Source organism: Pongo abelii, chromosome 7 (assembly GCF_028885655.2).
Source record: "Pongo abelii isolate AG06213 chromosome 7, NHGRI_mPonAbe1-v2.0_pri, whole genome shotgun sequence".
Taxonomy (NCBI): domain Eukaryota; kingdom Metazoa; phylum Chordata; class Mammalia; order Primates; family Hominidae; genus Pongo; species Pongo abelii.
The window spans coordinates 19073172-19083707 of NC_071992.2; the positions used below are offsets into that span (position 1 = coordinate 19073172).

Below are 10536 nucleotides of genomic sequence, written 5' to 3' on the forward strand. Positions count from 1 at the left end.
ATCTGGAACAGGCTTTAGGTTACTGGAACTGGAGCAGGAGGATGGAAGTCTCCCACAAACATAATGGATGGTGTTCCCAATGTGTCTGGACTCACTCTTCCCATGGTTCCAGGAGGAATCGCTGTTGACCACTGCAGTGCAGTCCTACCCCATCATGTCAGCTAATTCACAGCCAGGTTTCCTGAGATTCTCTCATCTGGATGGTTCCAGGTTAGGGTCTCCTAGAGGTATTTTGCGTGTTTGGAAGGTGACGTGAAGTGGCAGCTGATGAAGCTCTCCCTGCCCACTCCAATCTGTCCTCAGTCCCCTGCCTCTGATGGCCAGTTCTGTGCCCCTCAGGGACACCTGACACAGGAAAAGCAGCCTCCACAGGCGTCCCCTCCAGCCCCCACTGCAGGCCTTCACCAGTGACATGTCCTCTGCTCTTCCAGGCACCCAGCTCCGCACCCTCACATCTCCAACATCTCCTGAAAACAAGGCCCCTTTTCCAGAGCACTGCTCATTGTCCTGCTTCCCTGATCAAACTCACCGACACTTCCAGATGTTTTTAACAGCAGGGATTTCACATTAGCTTACTCTGCCATCTTGGGGAAATAGGAGAGCCTCCTCGTTTAACTTAGATTTTAGTATTATGTGAACTAAAATGTACATCTGAGTAATAATCATGATATACGCATGGGCAATAGCATGTAGCAATGTTTAAGGGCTTCAGAGGCAGACAGCTGCACTCAAACTCCAGCTCTGCCCATGCTCAACATGGTAACCTGGGCTAGTTACTGAGCCTCGCTGTCTTCAAATATAAAATGGGGATAAAAACACCTTCCTCAAACAGTTCTGAAGATGAAATAATACATAAGCATTACACTGGCATAAAGAAGATTCCCGAAAATGGTAGCTATGATACACATTGTATTATCTGTGCCTCCAGCAGGGGTGTCCTGGGAGGAAGGAGGTGTTAGACTCACTCAAACATGTCAACGCTGAAGCTCCGAAAAGTTAAGGCACGAAGTGATCAATAGCAGAAAGACATCTCAAATGCAAGTCTTCTGAGAGACAAACCTAGAGTTTTTGCCACCACACCATGGCTACCTTGGTGGGTTTTACCAGAAATAATAATAGTAACACTTACATACCAGGTACCAGACACTATGCTTTATATAGATTAGCTTTAGCTTTTCAATCCTCAAACAATCATTCTGAGGAAGGCACTTATTATTCTCATTCTTGATTGTGGAAACCACGCAAACAGAGGCTAAGTGCTTGTCCAGCGTCTCCCAGCTGATGGATACGTGGTGAGATGACACTCCAGTCTGGCTCCAGAGTTCATGCTCTTAATTAATGCCTCTCAACCTCAGTTTGTTTTTTTTTCATAATTCAACAGGAACCAGTCTTGGTTCCCAAATACCATCAGCTTAAGGGTTAGGCTTTCTATCACTTACAACAGTGCTGCCCTAATATAGGAATCACTAGTGACATGTGGCTACGAAACACTTGAAATATGTCGGATCAGAATTGAGACAGATATGCTGTAAGTATAAAATATGAATCCAATTTTAAAGGCATGGTACACACAAAAAATGGAAAAACACCTCATTACTAGCTTTTTATACTGATAACGTTGAAATAACATTTGGGATAGACTGGGTTAAATAAAATACATTATTAAAATTAATATAAATATATATTTACATAACATATGAAATTTTCTTTTTACTTTTAATATGGCCACCAGAAAGTTTAAAATTCCAAATGTTTTCTGCACTTGTGTCTTGCATTTTACTTCTATGCACAGTATTGACTTAGATTGCTCAAGGAAGCTTAATCTGATCAGAAGTCTTCAAACATTTTTGCACATGTACCTCTAAAATAAAATATAAAACTACATATTCCTTCACACACCCTGAGATGATGCATCATAGCAAGACTGAGGGTGTGGTAAAGGGTGGTTTTTTTGTAAGGTGGCAACAAGGCAATTAGGAAGGGAGCTAGGAAGGGAGAGATGGCTTAAAGCTGGCCCCAGGAGCATTCTGAGAGGCAGGTCATGTAATCGTAGTAAGGAGGACATACAGAAGTTCATGATCTAGAAGCCAATTTCCTTAAAGTAATGTAGCCAGGGTGCACTTCAAAAAGTCTTCCTGCGAACTCAGGGATGCATGGACCCAACTGGAAGACAGCACAATCTGATGCAAAGGCCAAATGCCAGCCCCAAGTTAAAACTGAGCAAGCTCGGCTCTTCTGGAGATCTGTTGCCTTGTGACAGTGCCCAGCAATACCGCACAGGCCCTCCAAGCATCAGGCTCACTTCTGCCTGTGCACATGGCCCTGAAACACAGCCCAGTGGAAAGCATGGCAAATTCCAGCACCCTCCATGAGCTCTCACCACTCCCTGGGCGCCTGCTGTTTGGGCTTTCTGTCTCTCCCCAGGCCATGCCCCAAAGTGTTCAACTTAATCCTAAAATACACACATTCCACTGCGTGAAGTCTCAGGACACAATTGATTCCTCCAAGCCTTCCATAGATAACATTCTCTTGCAGTCTTTTTTTCACTGAACAGGCCAAACTTTCCAGTTGTTATTATAGGGCTTAGGGCTAGTTAGCATTCTCGTTGATTATAAGTTCAGGGGGCCTGAAGAATACCTTGGCATCCAAGCTCTGACGCTTAGCCCAGGAACAAAAGATCCTCTTCACCACCTTCTCTTCCCACAAGGCATGGAAATGACTGCAAGTTTAAAAATAAAGACACCAGCCTTGCCAGCTAACCTGGAAATGGCCTGTGCCAAAAGCAAGAGAGGAATGGATGGCCACAGGACCAGGCCCTAGAATGTCCTGCCAGAGAGAATATCCCCATGCTTCTCTGTCCAGTTAGCTCTCAGCAACGGGACAGGCTGCTGTGGCTTTTACCATGTCAGCACTAACAAGGCTTCTTGTTCAACATTTCTGTTTTCAGGAGCATTAACATTGCGTGTTCTAAGTAAAATAACCCCACCAGTTTCTCAAGCAAAGTTAACCACTGAGAGGGTGTTTTCTTCCCCTGTGTGCTGAGTGGCAGTGTGAAAAGCAAAGAGGTCTGCAGATGATTAACAGACATGGGCAGTTGGGGATACATTTGAGACCAAAGCGATTAGCGCCTGGATTTTTAAATATAAAACTGTTGGGTTTGTTTGGATAAACTCAGGATAAGGCAGAAATACTTATTTGTTTACTCTTGTTGCCAAACCCAAACCAATATTTACAAACCATTTTGCTGAACAAAGTTCATTTCAGCTGACATCAGAGACATATGCCACAAATTGCAGAGAAAAGGGCTTACTAATCGGGAGTTTCATGCCCAGGTCTAGTGATATTTGTTTTATATAAAAGGACAACTACATGTCAGAAACATATATAAACTACAGTAAAAAAATAAAAAAGCAAAGACAACAGATATAATTTTGGGACCTCTGCAAATGTGGAATTTACTTAGAAGAAAATAAGCCTCAGATAATCTGCCTTAGGTATTTCTTATACCACTCTTACTTTCTCCTATGCAATTGCTGGGTGAGGTCAGTGGGGGTGCAAAAAAAGTCTCCATTTGAACCCTGTGGGGTTGGTCTTTCTCGTACCCTGAGATCCGAAGTTGAAACATACATGGCCCTCCCTTGATTACCAGCCCAGCACTTGTCTGAATTCTGCCAATGTTGGCTCTGTCCTTTTCCCATTTTGGAGTCATGAAGCCAAGATCCATAAGACAGTCTTCAGAGAACTGGCAAAATGATGATAATGTCCCTCCACTGAATATCCACCAGGTGAAGCCATTCAAAGAGGACTTAATTATGGTCTATACGATCGAAGTGTTTAGGCTACACAAGCTCATCACCGTATGTTCCAGAATACTATTTACCAATGGCCTAAAGAAAATCAAGCAGCAAGTTCATAGAATAATGTGCTATTAGTATGTGTGAATGTGAATTTTGTGTCTAAAGACAAATTCACAGTGTATGATGGTAACCTCTATCATCTTAGGTTTAACACGTGGTAAGGAAAAGTGAATATTAACTGCAGAGGTGTGTAAAACTTCACAACAAATAAAAAACATGTGGCTGGGCACAGTGGGTCGTGCCTGTAATCCCAGAGCTTTGGGAGGCCAAGGCAGTAGGATTGCTTGAGCCCAGGAGTTCGAGATCAACCCGGGTAATGTAGCAAGACCCCATCTCTACAAAAAATAAAAATAAAGAATTAGCTGGGTGTGGAGGTGCACGCCTGTAGTCCCAGATACTCAGGAGGGTGAGGCAGGAGGATCATTTGAGCCCAGGAGTCAGAGGCTGCTGTGAGCTACAGTTGCATCACTGCACTTCAGCCTGGACAACACAGGGAGACCTTCTCTCCTATTTTAAAAATATGTATGTGTGTGCCCATTTCTGTTACATCTGCCTTATGTAAACAATGGGGCTTGGTGCTTTCCTTTTAATGAACCTTCACAACCTCCCATCTACAGTGGATAGAATTATCTTTTTTTTTTTTTTTTTTTTTGTTGAGACAGAGTCTTGCTCTGTCGCCCAGGCTGGAATGCAGTAGTGTCATCTCAGCTCACTGTAACCTCTACCTCCTGGATTCAAGCAATTCTGCCTCAGCCTCCCGAGTAGCTGGGACTACAGGCACACCCGAGTAGCTGGGATTACAGGCACACACCACCACGCCCAGCTAATTTTGGTATTTTCAGTAGAGATGGGGTTTCGCCATGTTGGACAGCAGATCTCGAACTCCTGACCTCAGGTTATCCGCCCGCCTCAGCCTCCCAAAGTGCTGAGATTACAGGTATGAGCCACCACACCCAGCCAACAGAATTATCTTGATTTATTAAGGAGTAATGGGCTCAGATGCTAGCAACGCAGCAAATGCACTGGGATCGAAATCTAAATCCCTTGACTCCACTTTCCATATTATTTTCACTAAAAAATAGAGAATAATTAAAAGTCAATATACAAACTGAGCCAGGATGAACAGGAATCGAACTGAAGGTAGGGTTTAAGGGATGCTAAAATCTAATAGGGAACTGAAAGCAAGTGGCACAAGAGAAGTCGAAACTGGGAAAAGATGGGGTGTTGAGAGGCTGGAAAGTCTGGCTTGGATATAAAGTGGTAGGCACTAGAGAGAAGGCCAGGAATCCCGGAAGACTGAGATGGTGGCTGCCAGTAACTCACGTGGTAAAACGAGCAGCACTTGCAACAGAGGCCGCAGGGGTGGGGGTCATTCCACACGCCTCATGCCGGCTGAGAAACCTTCCAGGACCAACACTCTTATGAACTTTGAGACTGTATTGTCACTGGCAAGCAAATATCGGGTTTGTCACTGCCAAACCCCACCTAGAGCCTTATGGAAAAACAGCTCCTTTTATCACTAACATTAGCCACAACTGTCTTGAGTTTGATGGGCTACACTTTCTTCTACAAGCACTCATTTTGAAGCTCTCCTAGTTCTCTGGAAATCTGCCATCTGGGTGAACATTTTAAAATTCATCTTTGAATTGTCTCAGTGAACTGCAAAATAAAGCATCGCTGGGAGAAATATAACTACTATTGTCTCATTAAATAACCTTTTCTTTTGTCCCTTTGATAATGCCAAATGCTTTGGCTTTGACATCCAGTTAAAACACTCAATATGACCTACCCAGGGAAGGCCCTCAGTGACATCACTAATAAACAAGCATGATCTTTTCTTCCTCCCATGATTTCTGCTCTAGGTCAAAACTGGTTACTTCTTTCAGAATGAATGAATGAAGCACTTGTCTATCCAATGCCTGGCATATAGAACACTCTCGGTAACTGTCTGATGAATGCATGAGCGTCTGCGATAACTGGCCCGGCTCCTGTGTGTTAAGTACTTACTACAAGCAAGTATTGTGCCTGAGGCTCTGCATAATCTACCCTACAGGGTAGATTCACTCTCGATTTTCAGATTGGAAACAGTGGCTTCAAGAGGTTTACCAGGCCATCCATGGTTACATAGCCAGTAAATAACTGAGCTGGAATCCATTCCACCGCACATGCATCCATGCTCTTCCTCTAGCCTATGCCACTGCGCTTAGTGTATGATGGTCCAGATGGGCAGATCCCATCCAGCACCTGAGCAGCTGTGTTTGAAATCCTCATACAACACCAGAGAGGCAAAAGCACACGTACTTGATCCATTTCCTTCCTCTAAATGATCATGTCGATAGCCAGTGAAGCCTGACAGGCTGCTGGTCTAGCAGAACACTTGTTAAAAGGCCATACAAACTGCTATTTCCATGTAGAGCGACCTATTTCCACTTTAATGGGAAAATGGGTTTTCTACGTGGAAACCTAGGCCAAGGTGCCAAATTTTGAGAAAGAAATGACTAGATTTTCAGGTTATTATTGGTTATCTCCTCCAATAGCTAAGTAATCTGAGGAAATTAATAATGGTTAAAAACTGAGACTACAGAAAGCTGGAGAAGGACCAACCTTTACAGCTTTTCATTAGCTCACATCTGGTAGAATTTCACAGCATAAATTTGCAGGTAATGTGATAAAAGAAATACTTTTAAATGAAAAGCTTAAATTTGCAGTATCTACAAAGGGCTGAATCCATCTTCCATTTCCTCAAGGTTGAATTAGCCAGCACTCCATAAAGACATGAGGTACAGAAGAATGTGTCGAGCAAAAGGGACATCGGAACCAACAGCCACAACCTCTCCTCTCCAAGCAGAGAGAACTATTTCAGAGAAACCACTGGAGCTGGGTGTGTCCGGGGCTGTTCCCTTTAGACTGCCTCCAAGGCAACTTGGCAGGGAGACTAGAGCAGGCATCCACCATGTGACCGTCATACCCACCACGATGGTGCCTCCCACGACAACTCCAAGTGCTATGCCTCCAACCATCCTTTCCACACCGAATGAAGATTCCAGTCAATCAGGCCTCAAAACCTTTGCGTGGAAGAACAGATCGGGTATCATCTCTAGGGCCACCTGACTTTGCCACAAAACATTCTCCACAGTCAATGCCCATCATGTCAGGGAATATTTTTTTAAGTGGTTCTATTTTGAGGCCTGCTAAAAAGATTCCAGTCTTTTAGAATGGATCTGCTTGGCCCCCTTTCATTCAGTCCCTGACCGTACAATCGCCCACATCCCTGAGCTGACGCGGGGCCCGCGTCCCACATGCTCTGGGCTCGCTTCCCCTGCTCCACTGTCAGGCTAAGATTTGCAAGTCCATAGAACAACTTGCTGAGAAAATACCCAAAGGCCTATGTCTTGTTTATTAAATCATTTTTGATGAACATGCACTGATTGCACACAGACCCTATCACGAGACAAACACTTCTGAAAACTGTGCTCTTACTCCGTGTCTTTTGAATAAAGAAATTCAGCAAATGTACCCATAGGAAGGCATGGGGCCTACCAAATACTTGCCTGGCTGACTGAATTCACCTACAGCCCATCAACGTGTCCATTTCGTTGAGTGCTTATTTTCAAAGACATTATTGCTTCCCAAGAGAAAGCATACCCACCTTACATTGGAAAGCACTTTATAGTTTGCAAGAAATCCTTTTAATGATCATGAGTTAAAGTGGGGAAGATATGTTGCTTACATTGCTTTACAAATACAGAAAATGAGATTTGTTCAAGTTTACCCAGAGACTCAATCAAGAACCCAAACCTAGGACTTCACACACTGAGGCCAGGGAACCTTCCATACCAACCCACTACCTCGAGAGGCAGAAAAGCCTAGTGGTTAAGAGTGAGGCATCTGCACTCACATTAAGTAGGTAAAAATGGTGGTTCTACCACTTACTATTTTGAGCTGAAACAGGTTTCTCAGGCTCTGTGCCTCAATTTCCTCATCCATAAAATGAAGATAAGAGTAGCAACCACAACTTCAATGAGGTTTACTTGAGTAAATACAGCTTAAAAAATCTGAACCGTGTCCAATACATAGTAAGCATTCCATAAACGTATCTTCATTACTATGTGAGGTGGTTATAATGATCCTTGCGGTTCATATAATGTTCCTTGTGGTCACAAGCTGTGAGCTTGTCTTACATCAGAATCACTACTCAACAAGGATCACTGTGATATGATAAAAAGTGCTAGGTTAAAATACTACTTTGTAATGTGATACTGGAAAGGATGCTTTTAAAAAACAATTTAAAAGTGTAATACACCAGACTCTGTAACTGGAGAGAGGCACTCCCGCTGGCCTTGAAGAAAAAGGCTGCCATGTTGTGAACAGCCAACATATGGGGCCCTCAGCTGAATTCTGCCAACAACCGTAAGTGCTTGGAAGTAGGTTCTTCCCCATTCAAACTTCCTGATGGGAACGCAGCCCAGCTGCCACTTTGACTGCAGCCTTGAAAGATGCTAAGAGGGTCCATGAGTTCCCATTTATGCTTGAGACACATCCAGACTCCTGCCCTACGGAAACCATGAGATAATAAATATCGTTTTTTAAAAAAGGAATATACTAGCCATAGCAAATCTTTTGTAAATGAAGAGGGAAAAAGGGAATAACATCACTCTCATCTTTCCTTGCTAATGCAGTGACCATTCTGGACGTGCTCTCCTAGTCTTTCTTCAGACATATGATTTATTGTATAGTGAAAAGAATATGCAAGCAATTTTACGACCTGAATTTTTTGCTTACATTATACATATTCTCCCATGTTAGTACATATAGTCTTCACATTTAGTATTTTTCATGGATGCAAACTTTTCTATCAAGAAGGTGAAGTAAAATTAATCAGTCTACTACTGTTAAACATTCATTCAGCTTCCAATGTTCTACTATTATAAATAAAACACTACTATCAACATAGGCATGTCTATAGCTTATTTTATTTTTGAGACAGGGCCTCACTCTTTGTCACCCAGGCTGGAGTGCAGTGGCACGATCATGGCTTACTGCAGCCTCAACCTCCCAGGCCCAAGTGATCCTCCCACATCAGCTTCCTGAGCAGCTGGGACTACAGGCACACACCACCACACCTGGTTGATTTTTTTTTATTTTCTAAATTTTCTGTAGAGACAGGGTCTCACTGTGTTGCCCAGGCTGGTCTCAAACTCCTGCGGCTCAAGTGATCCTCAATGTCTCATCCTCCCAAAATGCTGGGATTATAGGCATGAGCCTCCATGCCCTTCCTGTATCTTTATTTTTAAAAAAACATATTTTGGATTAGTCCCTAAGAGGAAGCAACCTGGTAAAAAACTATCTCTAAACCAAATATATTATGTCTGTCTAAGCCAATTTAAATAATACGATAAATATTTAGAGCACCAGTTTTACCACATTCTTTTGAGTAGCGAATATCTTAATCTGTAAAAAAAATTGGGTGGCAAATGGTACTTTAACTTACATTTCTCTAATTACCAGAGCAAGTTTACATGTTTATCTACATGTTTATTTCAACTTACTGTTTACTCTTTTAAAAAATTATGCTTCTTCATCTGTACAGATAATACCACGTACTGCACACAACTGTTGTGAAAATCAGATACAATCATTTAAATGAAAATACTTATGAAGTGTGGCAAAGAGCAATTGCTCAATTTTTAGTTTAATGAATACACTGATGAATAAGTGGTCAGTGACACAACGACCAACAGTATTAATCTAACAGTCATGTGGAAGATAGGCAGGCACAAAGCTACTCATGGGGAAAAAGTGAAATTTTCTAGGTGACCTCCAAAAGATGGCAAGTTGATTGGAAGAGGAGGAAGATGTCACTGTTGTGTCTTTCCTATCAGTGCCTGCTGACTTTCAGGGCAGATATGAAGAGGTGTCCCAATGGGGCACACCCTCAACAAGTGGAGAGATGCAAGTAACTGCATGTACCTTTCCACCTTCCTCTTCACCACTTCCTCCCCAACACCCAGGATGCCTAAGAGGTAAAAGCTCCACATCTGCTGATGATAATACACTGGCCTTGAAAGGGACTATTCCAGGCTCTTCTACAGACTGTTTTAATGGATGGAGCTGGAAGCCATTATCCTCAGTAAACTAACTCAGGAACAGAAAACCAAGCACCACATGTTCTCACTTAAAAGTGGGAGCTGAACAATGAGAACACATGGACACACGTAGGGGAACAACACACATTGGGGCTTCTTGGCGGGGGTGGGGGAGTGGAGGGAGAGCATTAGGAAAAATAGCTAATGCCTGCTGGGCTTAATAGTTAGGTGATGGGTTGACAGGTGCAGCAAACCACCATGGCACACGTTCACCTGTGTACATCCTGCACATACCCCAGAACTTAAAAATTTAAAATAAAAAAAGAAAATACAGGGTATCCTCTTATTACTTGAGGGAAAAGCCAGTATCTATATTATCAAAAGGGAAACTATTGTGAAAATCACTTCACTAAATTACAAAATTGCTTGCTATGTGACTGAAAGGCATCATTTTCTCTCCTTAGGAAGTATAGATCCCACAAAAATAGTTCGGTTGAGACTTACAAATAGAAGTTAAAATTAAATCATCTCTATAAGAGGACCTACACAGGATGTGAACTTGGTCCTAGATTTCAGTTTCTGATGAAATATCT

At 42.7% G+C, this 10536-nt stretch overlaps 2 protein-coding genes across 5 annotated transcripts in view; one reads left to right on the forward strand and one right to left on the reverse strand.

Moving 5' to 3' along the window:
- VPS37A (VPS37A subunit of ESCRT-I) overlaps positions 1-10536 on the forward strand; it is an 85465-nt gene that overhangs the window by 72190 nt on the left and 2739 nt on the right. Inside the window, exon 12 of one of the 3 annotated variants that reach the window (XM_054561226.2) lies at positions 6605-8804. The exons of the other annotated variants lie outside the window; for them this stretch is intronic. The gene's annotated coding sequence lies outside the window, so the exon portion shown is untranslated. Of the gene's footprint in view, positions 1-6604; positions 8805-10536 lie in introns of those variants that run through there. 3 annotated transcript variants of the gene reach the window in all.
- Positions 1-10536, reverse strand: part of MTMR7 (myotubularin related protein 7) — a 116902-nt gene that overhangs the window by 22313 nt on the left and 84053 nt on the right.